At 39.6% G+C, this 23,559-nt stretch overlaps 1 long non-coding RNA gene across 1 annotated transcript; it reads right to left on the reverse strand.

Moving 5' to 3' along the window:
- Nucleotides 1-544: 544 nt before the first annotated feature.
- LOC112846071 (uncharacterized) lies at nt 545-5,797 on the reverse strand. The gene is made up of 3 exons (XR_003218886.1): nt 5,483-5,797; nt 3,544-3,634; nt 545-650 (listed from the first exon to the last, which is right to left on the reverse strand). It is a non-coding gene; the product is annotated as an uncharacterized LOC112846071 (long non-coding RNA).
- Between the last annotated feature and the right edge of the window lie 17,762 nt (nt 5,798-23,559).

Here is a 23,559-nt window from a genome sequence, read left to right on the forward strand (position 1 = left end):
GATCAACAACACTCAGAGTGATGATGCTGATGGGGTCATTTTTCAAAACACCTCTCTTCCTGCGCCGTACTCCTGTCTGGACGACACGACACTCGTATGTTCCGTTATCAGCAGTCGTCACATTCTTCAGAATCAAAGACACGTCTCCATCCTTCATCTGTCTGTCCTGCAGATCCACCCGGTTCTTAAAAGATGGATGCTGTTGATCTGGATAGAAACGCTTATCCCGGAACAGAAGCACATATTTCTCTCCCTGGTCAGCTCTGCTCCACTCTAGAACAATAATGTTGTTGTTGTTTGGAGCTCGACATGTCAAAGTGATGTTCTGTCCAGACTTAGCTGTGATTTTCTGCTCTGAAAGAAGAAACAACACAGAGCAGAGAGGTTAAAGGTCAAAATACAACCGCTCACTTCTACACCAGGCAATGAGAGTGAAGGTCACTTGTGTCGAACCTAATTTTTCACCTGCGCTGCTTTAAAAGTTGTTATAATAGAAAGGTGTTTCACTTTGTTACCTACCTACAATAAAAAAGGAGCTAATTGAGATCTCATGTTACTGGTGAAGCAGAAACTTTAAGCCACAGTCTGAACATATTTCTGTGTTTCAGTGTTTGGGCTCAGACACAATGTTCCCGTCTGGGTACGTGTTTCTTTCTGGACAGTAAATCCAAACATGCTTTAAAATCCCAACTGCACATCAATGGATGAGGATGACCTTTGGGTTGGGTCAATACTGATTGGCTGATTAAGGGTAAGCACAAGTATTGGAGCTACTGGAAGTTCATCAGAAACAGAAGATCAAAAAAATCATCATTGTTAAAAGAAACACTGCATGAGAAGCACAGAGTGGCTGCAGTGGACACTCATTGTTTCCACTTCAGCTCTTTGTGTGTTATAACTTGACTCTTCTCTGTGGTTGGCTGAAGATCAACAAACAGCACAAGGAAGATTTGCCCACAGACCGGTTGTACCACATACACTGCCTCCATCAACATCAAACACTGTGCAGGTAGATGAGCCGTCCATCTGCCTTCATATTACTGCACTGAAGCATAAAAGCAGCAAAGCAGTGGCAGCTTCAGATGCCACTGCTTTGCTGCAGCAGCTGCCTCTATTCAGAGGTGATGCCACCACCTGCTGAGCAGAGCTGTCGTGATTAAACACTGAAGGATATTAATCACATGCACATTTGTGCAACCCCACAAGAACTTGAGTTGTGGTTCATTTGTAAGGCTCTGGAGAGATACAAGCGACACTGACAAACGAGGCATGTTCAGTACAAAGAATCTAGATGTCCTCATGCTCCGGTAACTTCAGGGTTAATTTGGGGTTTTCTGTACTACAGATGTGTAGTTAAACAGCTATGAAATAACCACTTACTGACTGAGCAATCGTCCAGCATTATCATCAATATTCCTATAATCAATATAAATTCTTACACACAACTGTTGCTATTTTTGAGGGGATGGTGTTCTTTAGGGTCAATAGACGTCCAACATCTTATTCTGACTCCTTGAATAACTTTGAACAGAGAAGCATCCAGGTAGCAGACCAGCCTCAACTATAATCCATCATATTCATGTGTCTTACTGATAAAACTGTGGAATTAAAACTCACACAATAAGTGTTTGTGAGCTTTTCTTGATTCCTTTAAATAGGATACATGTTATTAACAGCTCTTCTCCAGTCTCACTGACCAAAACATGCACACATTTATACAGCACGTTTTACACTGAACTACAGTACAGAGCCTTTCCTCTACATCTGATTATCTACAGCAGATTTTATGTATAACCTCTACATATTTTTAATAACCTTGTATAGTTCATCCTTCCTATGCACAATCAGCTGCTGTTAATCACTGTGACTGTTTTGATGTTGCCAACACATCTGTTTCATGTGAACATGTAAATGCATCCTGGAGTAGTTTTGGGCGACTGTTTCATGACCACACAAGGAAACTGCTACTTGTCTATCTGATCAACAGTATTCGGGTACATCAATCTAATAACTTAAAGACGATATGTTGAACTCTGCAGTACAAGACCAAGTTCTCAGAGTGCAGCGTATTTAACAATTCACAAACAGCAGCAGTGCAGATCAGTAGCTTCTTCCATCTGAAATGGGAAGTCAGCAATTTCTGCTTCTTAGTCAGAATTACTTTCAAATAGAAATACAAAATGAGGCTGTGCAAACAAACAGTATCAAACCTAAAACGTGTGATCTGTACTTTCACTTTTGTGCTATTGTGTTAGCATTGTGCTGTACGGCTCGTTACAGATGGAAAACCAACAGAATAACAAATCAGTGAGATCTCCAACATGTAACAGGTCTTTGGTGTCCGTCCACATCCATGGACTCCACTTAGCTAGAAGCAACATAAATAGTGTTTTCTTTTCTTTTATGACTCGTACTGGAAGGAAGTTAGCTCAGGAGAGACGTCACAGTACAACCTCCATCAGACCTCAGAGGTTAAATAAGCGTAACAAGATTTAAAAGCTTTTACTAATGTTTACAGGCACTGCTGCCATCTTGGATGGTAAATTCAGGATTATTGGGGATTTTCTCAGGTGGTATTTGAAAGCTGAATTTCGTACTGTGACTCGTTACCGGGTTACATAAAAATAATTTACGCTCCATCTTCGTTTTTATGTCAAAGCTAAACTGATTTTGGGTTCTCATAGTTGAATCTCACCTGCAGAGACAAACACGAAAAGATCGACAAACAGCAAAGTGGAGAAAAACAAAAAAGATGTTCGGCGAGACATTTCCGCAGCCTAGATAGCTAACACTTCTACCTAAACCCGTGCAGACGTCACATCCTTTGTTGGGGACAGAGTGTATGATTATTTCTGGTTTTTGGGATATTTTTCAATTATATCTCTATTTTATAATATATTATAATCATGGAGAGGCTGCAACAGCTCGAGACGAGAAATAAATTAAAAGAAACAAAGAAGGCAAAAACAAAAAACTGAGTTCTACTTCCTGCCTTCTTCGTTTCTACTGGAATAAAAGAGCTGATGCAGAGTTTTTATCTAAGTGGTGACGCCTGCCGTTCAGGAGAAAACTGCAGAAAAATTGCTATTTGACGCAGTCATGTCAGGTTGATTTGGGTTCCAGAGATTCGTATTGTTGGGTTTTTATTCACTGATCTGATGATGGGGAACTGGGGATTAACTTCTGAAAGTCACAGAGAAACTTTGATATCTCAGTGAACTGCTGATAAAATTCGATAAAATCCAAACACTTAGATACGAAAGCTGAGCTAAGACTAGGCTAGCTTTCACTGAGGGTTTGGTCCATTTTTAAAATTTGAATATATTGAAAACGTAATGAAAAGTAACATAGCACTAGTTTATTAAACAGCAATGCCTAAGCAGTCCTTAGTTTTGAGAAGAATAATCTTTAATCTGTCCTGTTCTCTTTCTTACATCTGTTCTCATTGAGTTTCTCTCCATGAGAAACAGTCCATCCCTGATGGATGAAAACAGTGTTTTCTGATATTTGTTGAGATGTTTGAAACATTTACTTTGAAATTACCTGTCACTTCCATCCATCCATTCTCTTCAGCCGGTCCTTATCAGGGTCACAGGCGGAGCCTATCCCAGTTGTCATAGGATCAGACCCATCACTGAAAAAAACAAAACTAAAGTCACTCTACAGTAGAGCTAGATAGATGCTGAATTACTGCAACTTTAACTTCATTGACTTCTGCAGCACAAACACGTGACAGGAATGACAGACATGCAGACAGGTCTATAAATGTTTTGGCAGCATCAGCTGGGAGGAAAGCAACAAACTGCAGCCCAAAGATGATCTGACTTAACATTAGCTAGAAATTCACATCATAGCCTCATGTGACAAATCAACATCAGTCACATGGGTGTATCAAACAGGGGCTGCAGAAAGAAAATAGACACATATGAGAAAAGTGACTCTTTGAACCCAAATCAGCTTGACAAGAAGTACTTCAAATTTTGAAAACTATCCTGGGAAAACGTTCTTACCTATGACCAAAACCTGGAGAGTGGAGTAAGCTCTGCAGTGTGGTGGCAGATTTCTTTTCTCGTGTATTAATCACATATTTAATCATATCACATTAGTTATAGTAATTTCACTTTCTCACTTAGTTGTATGCATGTTGACTACAGAGGGGCCTTGTGCTCTACACACACAGTGAGACCATTAAAGAGGGAGACATTAAATAGATAGTGAGACTCCTTTTGCTTATCGAGGGATGTGGATGTTTAGGTAGGGGCCCTGTTATAAAGTTGAAGGTCTACAGGCTTCCTGCTTGTAGGGAGGTGACGGGAGGTCATAACTTTCTTTGGATTGGGCGGAGTGAAGGATGAGTTGGACTGAAGGTATAGAGATAAATGATGTGCTGTGGAATGCTCTTTGTCTGACAGTGTTTGGGAAGATATAAAATTGTTCATGGGCGGTGTCTTTCCTCAGAAAACTGTTTGGTGTTTGACCTGAACGTTTTCTCCACATTGCAATGTGTTTATTAAACCCACTTCAAATCAAGCTCACTGGGTGTGTTGCAGGTTATTGTTAAAATTTCCAAACAGCAGCAAATGAGCATTTCTTTAAATGGTGAGCAGGAGCTTTCCATATAGTCTGTTTTACACCTCGACCAAACAACAAATACAAAAATAAAAAATACATTAAAAATCAAAACAGTAAACATTTAAAAACAAATCTCAGATGAAATGTTGAGTCTTTTGTATGATTTGGTGTATCTCAAATGTTAAAAAAAGGAATAATCCAAAAAGTAGTTATATTAACACTAAAACACACAAGAAAACAAAGTAAATTATACCCTCCAAACAAATCGTATAAATTCCAAAAACCCAAATAAAATCCTAAAAGATACTAAAGACAAACAAACAAAAAGTCACCATAAAAACAGCAACAATAAAGTTAAACTGGAACCCAAACATGGAGCAGAAAACCTGAAACTCAGTCCTATGAAAACTACAAAGAAACAAACACTCAGTATTGTCAGAAATGCACCCACTATTAGAACAATAAAGCTATTAAAACTGAGCCAAACAAAAATCAAAAACAGAAACCAAACAGAAAAGACTGAAAGAGAAATCTCCAAGGCAACAAAATCCCAGGAGCTAAATCAGGGATCATGTCAGAATCTCCAACACAAATAGTGCCCTCACTACATTTCCTGTTTGTCACTGAGGTGATTTTCTTCTTTATATTGTCTCAGATAAAGTCTGACAGCTTTGAATTAAAACACATTGAAATAATTTCATATGATGTTTTCACAGATGAAACCAGCCAACAGTAAATCAGATGCTTCACACTAACTCTACATGACATTCATCTGTAACCAGTAAAGTGAAGCTTTAATCCTGGTTCAGATGGATTAACATTAACAGTCTGTTAATCCACTGAAGCTCACAGACTTCATCAACCTGTCAGATTATCTAAAAGACTGAAAGACGTCATTTTAAAGACTTACTGTTGTTCTGAAGGATCTCTGAAACCCTCAAACACTCGTCTGATCATCAGGATGGAAAATTATCCACTGAGAGCAAATAGAAAAAAGAAAGGAAACAAACTTTGACGATAGTGATTTGGTCTCTGGCTGCACTAAACAGCCCCAGTGAACAATCTAACCTGTATTTCCTTGTCAGCTGTTTCATACAAAACACCTTAGACCAGTTTGACTTCATAGCATCACCGTGGCAACCACATTCCCGGACTGACTCAGCTGACTGGATCTGAGCGTGTATTTGACAAACAAATACCACAAACATAATGAAAGTAGCAGAGAGGTGACAGCAACAGGAAGTTAATTCTCTGGCACAGGTGGATGTGTAGACTTTGTAGACTGTCTGTGTGTTTAGAGTTGAGATAAATGATGAATGAAGGGTCTCATGACAAAATGATAATAATACAAGTCAAAGGTGTCTTTGTATCCAACAAATATAGACACTAATAAAAGAAGAACAGTTAATATTAAACACACACATTATAGAAAACATCAAAGGAATTATTCTAAACTATACTGCTGTTGTACTTTCAGAGTATACTGACTGATGTCAAGGTTGCTGGTTTGATTCCATCTGGAGACACAAATCACTTTAGGACTGTCAGGAAGGGCAGCAGGTGTAAAACTCTGCAAATCAGAATAAGGGGCACTAACTGCTGTGGGGTCATCATGTGACCAGGAGCAGTCAAATGTAACTACTTTCTCTTTTACTCAACAGTGTTGAATGTAACAGTGTTGTTACTTTCATCTGTACAAAGTTTGTGTAAATAAGTTCTCACAGACAGAAAATCTGTGACAGCACCTCCCACCTGACCACTTCACAATCAGCTGAGGATATTTGTACAGTCATTTAGTAAAGGTTTTTAAATACTACAGATATATTGGGAATTACATACCCTTGCACTAAACAGCAGTGTTGGTTAAAATATGTCTATCATTTTGCTCCCTCATAATTATAGTTCAGGATATACATACATGACATTTTCAGGGCTAAAAATCTTTGTTAAACTCTGTTTCCAAGTATTCTGAATGTTGACATTTCCTCTATAAAGATCTGAAGGAATCTGTAAAAACAGTTTTGTGGTTGTGAAGTGAGTCACATAAAGAGTGTCACATTTCAGAAAAGCCACAGTTTTGTATATCCTGGTCAGACTGGTTCAGCTGACAGTGTTTGTTGTTGGTACAGCTGGACTCTGGGTGTGTCACTGCACATCATCATATGAGCTTCAGTAAAAGTAAATTCATCAAGGACTAAATGATTAATTGGATATTAACCAGATACTGATAATGAAAATTTTTGCTTCTTTTCCAGTTTATTATTCCTCTACTGAAACACGTCAGCATGATGAGTTAAACGACATCAGGACAAATGTGATGAAACTCAGCAGGAGAGAAGAGACGAGGAGCAAAGTGTGACCAATAGAAGCAACGTCACAAAGTCACTTTGTTCCTCTGTGCTTGCAGTAAAACAACAACAGAAAATAAACTGTTTACAGTCAGTAAACACTTTGAATCAGTCTCTGCACATAAAGGCCAAACACTGTTGATTTCATAGTAAAGACTGAGGATGCTGAGGGAGCTGCAGCGCCCCCTGATGGATGATAGAAAACCACAACCAACAAACTGACATGACTCAGTTGCAGAAATAAATAAAAAGTTTTAAAACACACCTGTCTTTGCTATCAGCAGAGCAGAGCCACTGAATTATTACTTCACATTTCGTTGTTATTAGACCAACTTTTATTTGCTATGTAAATCAAGCTTTTTTGTGAGTGGTGACCAACGCTAAATTTGTGTGTATCTAATATTTAATTATTATTTCTTACATCATTCTGGTTCACAGACAAATATTACTTATTTTAATGGAGCTCAATCAAACATGAACACGTTCATAAAAAGTGTAGATTCAAGAGGAAAAATAATTAAAACATTTTTTAATGTTGCATTGAGAGTGTAACGTCCACAACACCTCATCTGTTCCAACAGCTTCTCACTGCTCAGGGACACATTAAAACATTTATATTATAAATTCAGCAATTATGAACAACTACACACTGAAATTATTCTACATTCTGAAAAATATGTGGTATTCTCCTGTTAAACCACTAATATGTCACTGAAGTTATAACTACTTTAGCTCACAGAATACACCAGAGTTATGACCGTAACACAAATGATAGACAAATTAAATAAATACTGTTCCAACTTACAAGGTTTCCTTAGACATAACACAAGAAAGCCTTTATTTGTCGCCCTGCAGCGAAACGGACTCCTATGTGGGGACAGCATGAGAAGAGAAAAAAAAACAAACTCCTCTGCATAAAGAGCACATAAATGCCCACATCACAATAGCATGATGTCTTGATGCATTCTCAATCATCCAGGAAAGTAAATCTTCAAAAGTTGAATCTGCACTTTTAAAAGTTCTTAATGATGTTTATTAGCCACTGACTCAGGAGACTCAGCTGTCCTTTTGCTTTCGGATCTGACAGCTGCCTTTGATACTGCTGATCGCAGCATCCTGATCTCACGATTGGAGCATTATGGCATTAAGGGCATTCTGTTAGAGTGCTTCAGGTCATATCTCGGTGACAAGACTTTCTCTGTGAGCTTTAGAGACTTTATCTCTTCCTCACCTTACTTGTGATGTTCCCCAGGGATCTATATTAGGCCAATTCTATTCTCTGTTTATGTCCTACCTATAGGTCTAATTTTTGGAAAACAACACATTTGTTCCTATTCATACGCCGATGACACTCAGATCTATATTCAACTGAAGAGAAGCTGTCCTGCTCCAAAAGACCCCTTACTTCAGTGTCTCAGTGAAGTTAAATCCTGGATAGCCTCTAACTTTCTAAATTTTAATGAAAACGAAACAAAGGTGATAATTTTTGGACCAAGTAGCAATCCCAGCACCTCCTCATGTTAATCTGCACAGTCTTAAGCCTTTAGCACTGCTCCCAAAAATGGAGGCAAGGGGGAGGAGATCCCGTTTAAAGGGTTAATATAATCAAGTATTCGTTTGTTTTACTGTTGAGATCAGAGTAAAATCTATTGTTTCTGTAGAGACAATGTTGCTAAAATAATGAGGGATCTGAGTGCAAGTGGTCTTCAGAGGAGATCTCCTGGAAAGAAGAAAATTCCCCATCTGAATCGTGGTCCAAATGACACCTGGCACATTGATGGTATTTATTTTATCTTTTCAATTAACCTTCCTGTCAGGTTTTGATAGTACCTCTGTTGAAACAATTTGTAATTTTTATTTGTTGTTTAATATAGGCAATGATAAACTGAAGTTCTGTGGAATGTGAATACATTTGTGGATTGATGGGTAGGTCTGAATATGGCATTTAGTACCTAATGTATTGCATTCATTGATAGTATAAAGTTGCTTTAAGACAAGATTGTGAGTTAAACTGAGGTGTTATCTCCCCTGACTAGTCTAGGGGATAGAAGGGACTAACATAAAGTTTGAATAGTGAAGGAGGAGTCAAGATGGCACTTTCTAAAAGGTTTAATTCCTGCTAGTCTTAAAGTTCAGGTTCAGACTATCAGTTAACGTCAGGGAGAGCCAAGACCAACAAAACAAACAAAACATCCCTGATAGAAAATAAAAGAAACTTACATAACTCCAAAGGAAACAAAACATACAATTTACAACAATATCCTTCCTAACCAACACATAAACAGGACTAAACAAGGGATCACAAAAAAAGGCAGCTCTCCCCTGCAGGCAGTCTGAACACAGTCACACAAGATACACATACCAATCCAAAGACATGCAAGCCTGCACAACTATAGCAGTCAAAATGGCCAGAGGGCCCAGAAACACAGCTCCACAGCCATTATACAGTGCACTGCTGATTGACATTCAGGTTGATTCAGGTAGCAGCACCCAATCAGGACAGAGGAGGTGAATCCTAGACAGAACACAAAGCATTATTCCACAAGAGAATGTAACAGAAGCAAAAAAACTAAACATTGCGCAAAAACATGATTCAATCATATATGCGATTGGCCACTTTTCTGTTTCTGTCTTTTCAGATTTTCCAGGAAGTATCATGTTTCAGCTGTGTGCAGGCAGGAATAGGACCCAAACGCAAACTCACTGGAGACAGGACTGAACTCAAAATGGCAGCTTTTATTGCTGAATACAAAACTCTACAAAACCTAAACTGGGAAGAATCCAACAAAACACACACAGGGAAGAAACACACAGCATGAGTGAGATCGCGACACAGAGCAAAACAGGGTTAAATAAACTGGGAACTAACGAGGGGCATGAGACACAGAAGGGGAGCACAGCTGTGAGAAATCGGACATAACGAGACCCAAGGGGAGCGAAACTCAATACATTCACGTAGGACACAGACCTTCAAAGTAAACCAGGAAGTAGCACAGGCCAGGGGCGGATCTAGAAGGGTAGCATGGGGTGGCAAGTGCCACCCTAAAATGATCCCTTGCCACCCCAAGTGCCACCCCAGTTTTTCATATGACAGTGTTGTTTATTAAAATAAGATAGCATTAACAGTTTGAGCGTAGTTACAGTCAGCAGTGAATATAAATGCTAAAACTGAATATATTGCATAGTGTTCCCCCCCTCCACCATTAACAAATGGTTCAGCCCACAGCAGGACCGGCTTTTTTCTTGTTTTCAGTAGCAAGTGGTGCTTATGATTGTGCCAGAGCACATTTTGAAAAACACCATGGGAATTTCTCTTTTACACAGGTGGTTGGATGTTACACTCTGGAAATGGAAGGGAGGTGAGTGTTATTAATCCTCTGTGGTCCACGCTGCACCTCCAAATCACATGACTGATGTAAGCTGACATAGCAACAAGCTGCAGCCACGCTGAGTCTCTATTTCAGCCCACATTGAAAGTTCGGACTTCAAAGTTTTTAAATTTTAATTACAGGCCAGTAAATCCATAGTTATGATAATATTTATAAGCCACGCTTTTTTCTAAATACTGTCGTCACGTTTTTGTGTGTGTGTGTTTTAAGCGTTTTGTAAGGACAGCGCGAAAACAGTAAAGAAAGGAAAAGAATCCACCTCTATGGAAGAAATATAGTATCATCAGTATTCAACTATTCCATACACCTCTTTCCTGTAGGTGGAAAAATGTACCATGTCGACCAATTTTAAAAAAAGGGATTTGGTTGTTTAGGAAGCGGGAGAGTGACGGTAATGGCAGCGAGACAGAGCGAGCGAGTGAGAGAGAGAGAGAGAGAGAGAGAGAGAGAGAGAGTTTTTAGATAAATGGCCTGTATTTGTATAGCGCTTTACTAGTCCCTAAGGACCCCAAAGCGCTTTACATATCCAGTCATTCACCCCTTCACGCACACATTCACACACTGGTGGGAGATTTGTGACGTTTAGTGTGGAGTGTATACTTAGTGTATTGTGTTGTCTTGTGTAGTTGTTCTGTTGTGTAGTCGTTTTGTTTTGTGTGTCAGTGAGGGCACTAATGAATGTCACAAAGGCACATTGCAGTGTAAACACTGTCACTAAGTAGAAAACCAGCGGAGTGATACACCTCCTGTTGTCAGGCCTGCAGGTTTATCCCTGTGCTGTTCTGTCTTTTGGTGGACAAACTTTTTTTTTTTACTGGCACACATCATTTGTGGGGCATCTTATTGTGACACCTGATTGTTCTCTCACTTTAGTTTTAGTAATATTTTTAAATGGTTGTACAAAATGAAAAAAACGGCAGGTATTGGCTGCATTTTTAGAGAAATAGTTGTATATGTTTACAAAATGTACATCTTATATTTGCATTTCAAGTTATAAAAATTTACTCAACATGTCTGTGGGGGTTTTTTACAGTAAAAAAATACTACTAGGATTTTAAGTTCTTTGTGTGATTTCAGATCAGTAATACTAATGCAGTATGTCAGTGAAAAAAACAACTAAATTCAGTTGTGCTGAAAAGAATGATACCAAACAAGGCAAGGTGAAAAAAATCAAATGAAACAATTTGAGGGTGAAATACAAACGTAAACTCAAAAGGAGTCAAAAATGGCCGGTTGTATTTCAGAACTCAGTGGGTTGATCCAACAAATCATGAAAAATTACGTTTAAATCTTTGTTCATGACATTGCAGATTTCTGACATTTTGTGTAATTTAAGCTGTAACAATGTGATTGTTTTCTAACAAAAAACAGTGAAACTTAAGTTAGACTTGTGTTTGTAAATGAACCGCCCCATGTTGTGTAGCTTTCTGGATTTTATACTTATTGGGCTACATATTTATTTATTATACAGGCTATAGAGTACATAAGATCAAAACTCACGTTTTATGTAACTAAAGTGTGTAATTATGTGGGCTACAGACAATAATTAAGTTATAGACTATATTTATATGAAAAACGTGTATACTTACTGCATTTGAATTATTTTAACCATATGTAACCACCTGCATATGTGTTTGGGGAAAAAAAAGGCTTTGATTTTGCCACCCCATTTGATTTCTTTGCCACCCTCATGCCACCCTAAGAAAATTTCTCTAGATCCGCCCCTGGCACAGACACAAAGTAGACTAGGGGAGACAGCGCAATTAAGAAACAAAGAACAACAACAAAGAGACACAGAGTGCAGCTACTAAATAGTCAGAGAACTAAACAGAATACAAGAAGGCCAAACTAAGACACTAGACTATACAATAAACATGGGCAATGTAACAGGGTCATAAATCACATTGTTATAATTACACAAAATGTGTTCTAAACCCCAAACTGTTCCTTTTATACCTGACCTTTAGGACCTCCAAGCCTGTAGTTATGTTCAATATCAGTTAGAGCCCCTCCTCATTCTTTTCTTCTTCTTCTTTGGTGCAACCTTATAAATACAGTGTACCCCTTTTGCCTCTCCCCTTTTCTACAATTCCCCTGTGGGAGAGGTTGGTGTAATTTCTTTCCCAACACTGTAAAACGCTCATATAATGCATATTTAGCCACCTGGATGTTTCTGATTGTGATTTTAGTTCAATTATTGTCATTATTAAGCCTGTTTTTTGTTAGATGTTACAAGTGTGTAGTATGTTTGTATCATAAATGTGTTTAAGGACCATAAATGCTAGCATGGATATATATACTCCTTGCTAGCTTGGAAGTTGTGGTGGGTTGAGCTAACCCTCTTCCCCACTGTTTGTATTTGGTTGTAGGAGCTGGAGTGGGCAAATTATTTACTTGGAGGCCTTTCTTTCTTTTACCTTTTTCCGTCAGACACAATGCAGAATCACACCGGTTAAAGCAACAATGAGAACTAAGACAAAAGTACAAAAACTCAGAGACACCACAATAGCTGGACTGGCCATTGGGCATTTGCCAGGTGGGCCAATGGTGATTTTTCGTTTGTATGGGCCGATGATGTTTTTTGTAACGGTATAAAGTTTATACCGGTGGTGGATCTGGCTAATCCACCACCTCTCATTGTTCATGCCATGAACAATGAGAGGTGGTGGATTGGCCAGATGCTGGCCGATGTGTAAAAATAACTCAGTTGTTTGGTGGTGGCTATGGCGGAGCTTCCACAGAGGCCAGCAGGTGGATGAAGGAAAGGGGAGGTAGGAGGAGGAGGAGAGACCCGAGGTGGCTGCTGGTCTGAGTGTCAGGTGAACTGAACTTCAGCTAAGAAGTTATGACCTGCAGTCTATCTGGTTAGTTATAAACCAAGTTTAGGTGGAGTTTATTTTCGTTGTGCTGACTTTTTACCTTCAATCACAACAACTCGTACTGCATACTGGCTAGCATGACAGAGTTTCTATACAACTGGGTGGGTGCTATGATGCTACTGATATTGAACTTTATTTTGTTTATAAGGTTAGTTAGTAGAGTTGCCAACCATCCCGTAAAAAAACGCAATCGTCCCGTATTCAGAGAAAATATTTCACGTTTTGTATTGAGCTGAAAAGGAACACAGTTTGTCCCGTACTTGAGCTACAATGAAAAAAGACACAAAGCTGGAGTTATACTGTCACGACTGGGGCAGCAGTCGTGTGATGAATAAATGAGGACCCAAGATGCAGACGGTGATGGAGATGCGAGTGGAGGTTCATTTACAGTGAAAATAACAGAAGTGAGAGCAGGACTGAACATAAACCTAAACTGGGTGAAACTAACAAACAAACCTGGAACATAAGGTCAGTGGGAGAAACTCAGAGATGGCAGATGAGGACAGCAGAACAGGGAGACATAGAGAAACATAGGGAATGAACACAGATGACGCGACGAGGAGCACAGGCAGACACGCAGTATAAATACACACACCGGGTAATTAGGAAATGGCAGACAGGCAGGGACACAGCTGGAACTAATGGACATAACAAGACACAAACCTACAAAGTAAAACAGGAAACACACAGACTGTTTTACACAACCAACTGGGGACACAAACAGAACACAGAGGAGAGACACAAGTAGGGATGATAGAAACACACAACTCAAACCCTAAGAACAAATACAAAATCAGAATAAACTAGAAGAATGATAATAATAAACTTAAAGCGCTGGGTCACCGACCCAGGACCATGACATATTCTGTCTTTACGTTGCACAGCTGCCTGTTCTTCTCTCATTCTCTCCCTCTCCTGTTGCTACTTCAATCATAAAACTGATCAATGATCAGCTGATCGGCTTTTCTGACGCAAGTCCCGTTTCTCTTGTTTGTTTATCATCCACTTTGCGCCAGTAAGAGGAAACCAGCAGATGTCGTGCTAATGGGGGTGAATGTGTCACAGGGAAGCTACAAATCTCAAAGAATATCTGACAAACAAAATGTGTTTTCATAAAAGACATTGCATAAAATAACTAAAGAAATAAATGGTAATTTATTGAGTTTTAAAAACACAATAAATTGAATTGAAAATTGGATTATGAATGGATGTTCATGTTAAAATGTCCTAAACACAAATGTAACTCAAGTAGAATCACATAAACTCAATGAAACATAAAGTGAATTACATCCACATGCAGTGTTGGGCAAGTTACTTCAAAAAAGTAATTCATTACTAATTACTTAGTCAATATTGTATATTGTATTTAAACTACTTATCTAATTACTGTGTCAGAAAAGTAACTTAATTACTTAATTAATTACTACATAAGTATTTAACTAAATACTTCTTATAATCCGTATAAACCTTCAGTGGACAAACAATAGAAATTAAACTCTTTAAATAATAAATACATTTTATTAAAGACGGACACTCTACAGTACGCAGCGGTAGCATCTGTTCCACTAAGTAGCCTGGCAGGGCTGGACTGGGACAAAAAAATCGGCCTGGGCATTTTGACTAGAGACCGGCCCACCAGGTATTATAGGAAAAACCATAAAGCCTTTGAATGAAAACGAACACTGTTGTCACAGTGACATACACTGTCTTGTTGGTATATATGTATGGAGGAGTTAACCCTCTGACTTCCGGTCGAGTGAACGCTGGCGCACTTGGCTGCCGCTGCTCACCGGTTATTATTATCTACTATTATTATTATTTTTTTTTAAGTTGCTGACGACTAGGGATGGGTATTGATAAGATTTTCACGATTCCGATTCCATTTTCGATTCTGTTTAACGATCCGATTCTTTATCGATTCTTTTTAAAAAAGGAAAACACTAAGGTCGATTAGCTTAGAACTTTGTTTTATATCTTCTCTTTGAACAAGATAGAAATTTAGGAGTAACATGGCCTTACAAACCCAACAGTGAGATCTTAAGAGATCCACAGCCTACAGCTCTTCAAAGTGGTGTCACAGGGTCCCCAGGAAAAAAAATTGTAAATGTAAAATAATAAAATAAATATTCTTCTGTAGCAATAACAAAGTATAACATAAATTATTCTGTAGCAATTACACAAGAATATCCAGTAATGTCCCTGCCTACAATTAAACACATTCACTTACCGAAAATCGGGGGCATCTGCTGTGGCAAATGGGTGCAAGTCTTTTACCACAAACTTAGTCACTGCTCGGTGACATTCGTCTATCCTGGTCTGAAAGGAGACGCTACCAGTAGACTGCAGCGAGAAATGCCAGCATCTGAGCCAGCCAGACTCTGTCTGTCTCTCTCATCGTGGTCACCTAAATGCAGCGCACAGTAATGGCAGGTTTTGTAATAAAGCAGATCGCGCTAACATAATATGCATCGTTAGTTGATTATTTACCTGCCGCATTAACAGGAAAGGACGTGCAAACGTTACCGCTGCTGCTGGGTTGAGATTCACGAGTCCGGAGCGGAATTAAAAACACAACATTCATTTAAGGTTATCGTGTGTTTTGTGAGCAAATGCTTTTGCATATTCATAGTGTTTCCTCCTTTAAATGAAATATCTACTTTGCAAGTATTGCAAGTTGCCCCGTTGTCATCCGTTCTCGTAAAGTATAACCAAACTTTTGAGCGTTTGAGCCGCCATGTTTCCTGCCAGGTAAATGACGCTCCGCAACGTGGTGACGTCATTCGGGGCAACTGGAATCGTTTGCAAAAATGGCAAACAATTCCAAGGTATTAAAACAGTGGGAACCGGTTCTCAACAAGAACCGGGTTTCGATACCCATCCCTACTGACGACAATTTAAATCAAGTATTTAAGGCGCGACCCTGTTTTGACTTGTTTGCGCAATATTTGCGGGCTTCTATTGCTTGCGCTGCAGCTGTCAGCTGGTTGTTCGGTCCCTCCGTTTGTGTTCAGTGCTCGGCCCTGATTAAGATGCGGCTCCACAGGGTGGTGGTGTGGCTCGTGCTCACTTGGGTTTTTTTATCCATCATTCATCACCCGGCGACAGCTCTTCTCCAGTACTCTGCTACGGATCTTTTGCGGCTCCATTTGTGCCTGGCTGTCTCTCCACCTGTGGCTCTATACTTCTACCCAGACATCGCCTTCCAGCCCCGCCGCAGGTATATCCACCGAGGGCTTCGGCGAAAGTTCAACATCAGTGACACTAACTCAATATTTTCCATCTGGTCAAAAACTCATCGTCCTCCCTGCAAGACTGACCGGGCTGTTGACCACAGTGTGCTGGCCCACCTGGCTATATCAACTAAGCCTACTGTCAGGCATGGTAACTCCAGCATCAAGTTTGGTCTATTAAACATCCACTCTCTCACTGGTAAGAGACATCTCGTACATGATCTCCTCTGTGATCGTAAGTTGGACTTTCTTTGTTTGACTGAAACATGGCAACAGCCTAATGACTTTGTTTCTCTCAACGACTCCACTCCATCTGAGTTTGTTTACACCTGACAACCTCGCATCTCGGGGAGGAGCGGAGGTCTCGCGATAATTCACCGGAGGCTCTGGTAAGTGCTCCCTGTCTCTGCCCCTCCCTCCCATTCATATGAATACACTGCACTACAGCTCCCTGGATCTACCCCCACCATCATATGTACTGTTTATTGGCCACCTATCCTAATCCCTCTTTCCAGAGATTTTACCTCTTGCCTGGAAAGTTTTGGGCTTGTAAGGAACATAAAATTTCCTACCCATTCCAAAGGTCATATCCTGGATTTGGTCTGTTGTTCTGGCATTACCCCCACCCATTGTAAAGCCACATTGTTTCCCCAATCTGATCATATGTTTATTTCTTTTGATGCAAACATAACCGCTTCCAAAACCTGTATCTCTCGTAATATCACTTTTAGGAAAATTTGTAATATCAACCCAGCTGTTTTTTCATCTGCCGTCCATGACCTTTAATCTATCCACTGCTCCTCAACCCCTCATGAACTCGTTTGTCATTATAATGTCAACCTTCATAACCTTCTTAACATATTTGCTCCCCTTAAACATCGAACTGTCTCATTTTCCCGTTCAGCTCCATGGTTTACCTCCGACCTGCGTCGGAGGTAAACCAAAGAAATGCACAATGATCATGTTTTGTTCTATAAGGACTGCATTGCCTCAGCCAAATCTGCTTACTACTCTGGTTTAATTAGTTCTAATGAAGGTAACTCCAGGTCCCTCTATTCATTGTTCAGTAAAATTACAAAACCTCCAGACACATTCCCCTCCCAGATGTATTCTGTTGATTTTTGCAACTCTCTTATCTCTTTTTTCACTTGTAAAATCTCAGATATTCACCGCCAACTTAACTCTTTAGGAGCTCCTGACTCTGAAGTAGACTTCCTGGTTCCCCCACTGTCTTCCTGTCAGTTATTTTCAACCTTTACTCTTCCCTCCATAACTGACGTATCTAATCTCATTAAAAAATCTAAGTCATCCACCTATCAACTTGACCATCTCCCTACTGTGTTAGTTAAAGCCTGTCTTCCCTCGTTAGCACCTCTCATAACCAATATTATTCATTCCTCCCTGAACTCTGGAATTGTTCCTGAAGCACTGAAAAAGGCTTCTGTTATTCCAATTCTCAAAAAGCCTGGTGCAGACCCCAATAACTTTGATAATCTTCGCCCTATATAAAATCTCCCCTTTATTTCAAAAATTCTTGAAAAAGTTGTTGCCGCCCAGCTTCATTTACATCTCAATGACCATAATCTCTATGAACAATTTCAATCTGGTTTCCGCCCCAATCATAGCACAGAAACTGCTCTGTTAAGAATTACCAATGACCTTCTGATGGCAGCTGATTCTGGTCTACTATCCATTCGCATCCTTCTTGATCTTAGTGCGGCATTTGATACCATTTCTCACAATATTCTCCTGAACTGGTTAGCTTCCATTGGTATTAGTCACACCCCCCTACCCTTCCCTCCCCTCAAGTTAAGAGTTTGGGTGTCATACTTGATAATACTCTTTCATTCCAGTCTCACATTAATTACATAACCCGCTCTGCTTACTTCTATTTACGTTATATTAACCGACTCTGTCCCTTCCTTACTCCCCATGCTGCTGCCATCCCTCCTATTTGGTCTCCCTAAAAGGTCCCTTCATAAACTCCAACTTCTTCATAATTCTGCAGCTCGGGTCATAACCCGTACTCCGTTAAGAGCTCATATTACCCCAGTTCTTCAGCAGCTTCACTGGTTGCCCATAGAAGCCAGGATAAATTTTAAAATCTTACTTCTTACATACAAGTGTATCCATAAATCTGCTCCTTCATATTTGTGTGACCTGCTCCATATCACCACTGTTTCCCGCCCTCTCAGATCATCATCTGCTATTCATCTTACTGTTCCATCCTCACACCTTATTACTATGCGGAACAAAGCTTTCAGTCGCTCTGCTCCCCGGCTCTGGAACTCTCTTCTAGGGCTGTGCGATATGACCAAAATCTCATATCCCGATATCAAGACATCTATCGTCCGATAACGATATAAATCACAAACATGTAACATTTTCTGTAAATTCTGTGAATGTCGGGAGCTCGACTTGCGTGAAGTGTTTCCAGCTGGGCGTCGCGTACCTGGAGTCGAGCGTTTTAACCAATGCATGAAACGATACATTTTTAGACATAGGTTGTAACGGCCGCCGTTTTCTCTGTTAGTATTTATAACACAGCGTGCTGCGGGGAAAAGCCTGTTCTAATGTTTGAGTCTAAGGTTTATTTTTTAGCACCTGACGGCTCTTTTTTGCTTCTCATCCGTAAATACTCTGCATCTTTCACGTGATTCAGTTTATTTTGAAAAGTCTCAACAGGATCTTGAGCTTTATTGTGAAAGGTTTATGTGGAAAATAAACAAGCGGACACGAGGTGGTTTTACCGTCGTTGTTGCTAACGACAACGCATAAAAACAAGCGCTTGTCCGTCTGTAGTGTGGTTATATTAAATATAAGAGAAAGAGAGAACTTTAGGAAATTAATATAGCCACTACAGTGACCATCAAAATAATGAAAAAATATTGCCGTAAACAGTTTATTTTGCGACACCACGAAACAAACGATAGCGTAAAATGAAACGATAGACGTTTTTATATCGTCATCCGATATATATCGTTATATCGAACAGCCCTACTCTCTTCCCCCTGCACTAAGAAATATTGACTCCCTCTCCGTATTTAAGACACAGCTCAAAACACATCTGTTTAAACTGGCTTATTCACTTTAATACTGATTTTATCTGTTGTCACGCTCTGTTTTGTAATTTTAACTTATTTTATGTATTTTATGACTACTGTTCCTTTTATTAATTGTGTTTTTTGTAAGGTGACCTTGGTTTTCTGAAAGGCGCCCTCAAACAAAATGTAATATTATTATTATTATTATATGTATCAATCTAAAAAACTTAAACCTACGCATCCTCCCTATTCTGGTATTCTAAACAGTACCCGAAAGTAGACTGCTTGGTTGAGTTAACCTCCTGAACTATCTACAACACATGGTGAAAACCTGAAATTAAGACAGAGAAGACCAGAGGTGAGACATGATCATTACTGATTACTGATGACAGATTTAGGTATATTTTCATAAACCATTCATTTGCCACATCAATAAACAGCATGGCAGGGCAAAATATTTTTTCTAACATGGCAACCTTTAAAAGGTGAAAGGAGATTGAAAGACAGATGAGAAAAACTTAATTGACTTTTTGATGGAATTTTACACACAGTACTGGTACAATATCTAGAAAATGTGGGAAAATACTGGCATCATACCGTTACGGAAAAAAACGAAGAAAAAAAAACCCCTCGGCCCATAAAAACCAAAAATCACCATCGGCCCACCGGGCATTTGCCCGATGCCCTGTCCAGCCAGTCCAGCTATGTAGCCTGCAGTCATTTTTTAAGCTCACCTTCAGACGCTTTCTGTGCTGCTGAAGTAAAATCAGGTTCTGCTGCTTAGCAGGAGTTGCCGCGGTGTTATCCATGGATGATGAACAAGGATCACTCAGAAGTGTTCGTCTATGCTCTTTCAGGCACTTCAGTAGATTACTCATGCTATTAACAGCAGCCGATAGTTTTTTTTTTTCCCCAGGACATAGCTTACATATTACTATAATTTTCCTGTCTGCTTGTTTCAGAAAAGTTAAGAGACGGGAATATGTCCATGTCATGAAACAGCCACTCGCTTCAGCCGAGTCCGACATTTTCCGCTGTAGAATACGACTATGCAGCAAACTGGCACGAAATGACGTGCAGCTGCACTACAGCGATGTTAAAGCGGCAGAGTTTATTTTTACCTTTAGAAGATAAATTATTGAAATTAAATAATGATTTTCAGCGAGTTTAATTATTTTACAATGTAATCCAAGTACATTGTAAGTAACTGTAATTAAAATACCTAAAAATGAACAGTAATTACTTACTCTACTTTTTCAGTGGAAAAGTAATTTAATTACAGTAACCAGCAATGCCCACATTGAATGTGAATTTTCTATGTTAATATTACGATCCTGGGTCTCAGTTTACGTTTTGAGTTCCTAAATTATCCCTTTAAATTTTGAGTAATAGGATTATCATTTGGTTGCCTTAAGTTTAGTTTACTTATGTTTCAATTAGGTCTTCCGCTTTAGTCTGTCATGTTTCTTGTTGTCTTGTCCATGTTCTCAAGTTCGTGTTGTCATGTCTGCTTTCCATGCTGTTTCCTGTTTGATTGTGAAAGTCCCTGGCTGTATCCCAATTCAGGGTCTGCAGCCTTAAAGGCCGCATTTTAAGGCCGATTACGTCACAGCGACGCGACGAAGGCTGTCCCAATTCGAAGGCTGCTCGAAATGCGGTGCTCAAAGGGGTCCTTCATTTCCCTGAATTTTAAGGATGTGGCGGTGCAGACTTCATGGCCCAACATATCCCAGACTTCATAGTGCGGCAGTTGGTGTGGATAATTTTGCCGAAAAAAATGGTGGAAGACGAGCGGCGAAAGAGTAAACTTTTAAAAGTAAGTACTGAATATTATGTCACTTCTTTATGTGCAAATGTTTATTAATGAAGAACATTAAAACAAAACTGTTGGCCACATGTCAGCAAAGTTATGTGACATTAGCGATGTTTGCACTTTCAGCATTTACTTGGTTTTAAAGCTTTTACTTTAAAATATACGCCATCCAATAGTCAACCTTAATCTTACAGAGAATGTGATGATTTTATGGATAATTAAAGTCAGTCATATATCCACAAACACAACAAGCTGAAAGTCAGTGATGCTGCTCGGTTTGCAGTCCTGAATATGACGGCACAAGCAGGATTCACTGCACTGTTAATGTTAGCTATGTTATATTGCTGCCTCTGTTCGGTGGTGTCGAGCCAAACGGTCTTTAACGTGTGTTTGAACGAGCCGACGGTTCACTCGTTAAGCTGAAAGAAAGATGCTTTAATCACAGGAGTCACACATGTGTCCACTGGACCATCTGGAACTCTTCTTGTTTAGCACTCGTAATAACACAAACACTAAATCCTCCTTCTCTTGTGCTGTTTTGTAGCAGTGTGTACACCTGAGACTGTCACCTGTCTGTCTGTCCTGCACTCTCTGTTTCTTTCTCTCTGATTGTGTAATAAAAGTATGAACATGTATTTATAAATTACACTTGTGTTTGAATCCTGCAGCTTATCACATATTTGATTTCCACGTGTGACGACTGCAAGTGTCCAAAGAGGGGACTGAGGGACCCACTACTGAACATCATCTGCGAGGCTTTGCACCCCTGATGATCCACCAGGCAGTGTTGCCAACTCCTCAGTAAGGAAAATCGCTATTGGTTGTCCTAAAAGTCGCTAGAAGTCGCTAAATGACGTCATCACCTAATTTGCATAATTGGTCATGCTAATGTAATTGTAACCTATGTTGTTGGAGAGAGAAATAACATCTTGGAAGAGACATAAAGTGAGTAAAAAACGTCCTAAATCCATTTAGAGTTTATTTAGAACTACAAATTAAATTTCTGTTAGCAATTATTGTTTTTTTTAATGTCACAATTCCAACCCTGCTCCTTTACCCGGGCTTGGACCGGCAAAGTGACCCGAAATAGGCACTCTGGTGGAGTTACTTTGTGTGTGTGTGTTTATAAGTAGTTTTAAACCTTGTGATCCACAAAACAGCATAAGAGTAAAAGAGTAAAAGAAGAACTGACTGCGTTACAGCACCCGCTGCTTGTTGAGAGTAAAAGCAATACGCGCTTTCACGTCTTTTTTTAGCGACTTTTTTTTAGAAAAAGTCACTATGGGGTCTGAAAACTCGCTAAATATAGCGACAAAGTCGCTAAGTTGGCAACACTGCCACCAGGACAAACTCAGCAGTGTGTGAGGAAGAGGAGGAGGAAGAGCCAGCAGCAGCTGACAGATGGAGAGAATAGACAGACTGTTCCCTGTTTGTGAAGGACTGCTAGAAAAGTTTAACATAACTAATAGTCTGTCCTGAATCAGTCTTATTAGGTAATGTTCAAATAATGTTATCATTCCAGTGTTTTCAGTGTGGGAGAAAGTACTCAGTAGTGATGGGTCGGTCGCGAACGAAATGGCTCTTAGAGCCGGATCTTTGACGTGAACGACGTGAGCCGGCTCCTTATCACGAGCCGTGGTTTTTTTTTTCTTTTTCTTTCTCTCACCCTCTCTCTCGCACTTTTCTTCGTTTCACTCCGCACGCGAGCCTTGTGCTTCACGCTGGGCAGAGGGGGGAGGGGCGGTAGTTACAGTCGCAGTAGCACAGGAACAGAGCTGGAGGAAAAGAGAACCAGGGACAACAATGTCACATTAAAAAGGTATAGTAATCATCCACAACTATTTTCAGTTGCAGATGAAAGGATTCAGAAAGTTTATTCATGCAGGCCCATATGACAGAGAATATGCATCTTCTTTTCATATTTTAATTTATATTTAATTGTGTTGTGGTTTGTAGTGTTTTGTGTTGTTTCATTTTAAATTTGTTTAAAAGGAGAAGCTGAAAATTTAAATAGTTAAAAGTTGAACTATGAGTAGTTGGTTTTTGTATTATATGATTTATTTATTACATTTTATGTGGAGTGAATAAATAAAAGTATATTTACGGTGGCCCCTAGAGACAAAGCAGCACGTACAAACTTCAAAACACGTAAAAACTCAGAAGCACGTAAAAACTCACAAAACACATAAAAACTCAGGCTACGTCCACACGTACCCGGGTACTTTTGAAAACGCAGATTTTTCTATGCGTTTGCACCTTTCGTCCGCACGGAAAGGGCGTTTTC

The sequence above is a fragment of the Oreochromis niloticus genome, linkage group LG3 (assembly GCF_001858045.2).
Source record: "Oreochromis niloticus isolate F11D_XX linkage group LG3, O_niloticus_UMD_NMBU, whole genome shotgun sequence".
NCBI lineage: Eukaryota > Metazoa > Chordata > Actinopteri > Cichliformes > Cichlidae > Oreochromis > Oreochromis niloticus.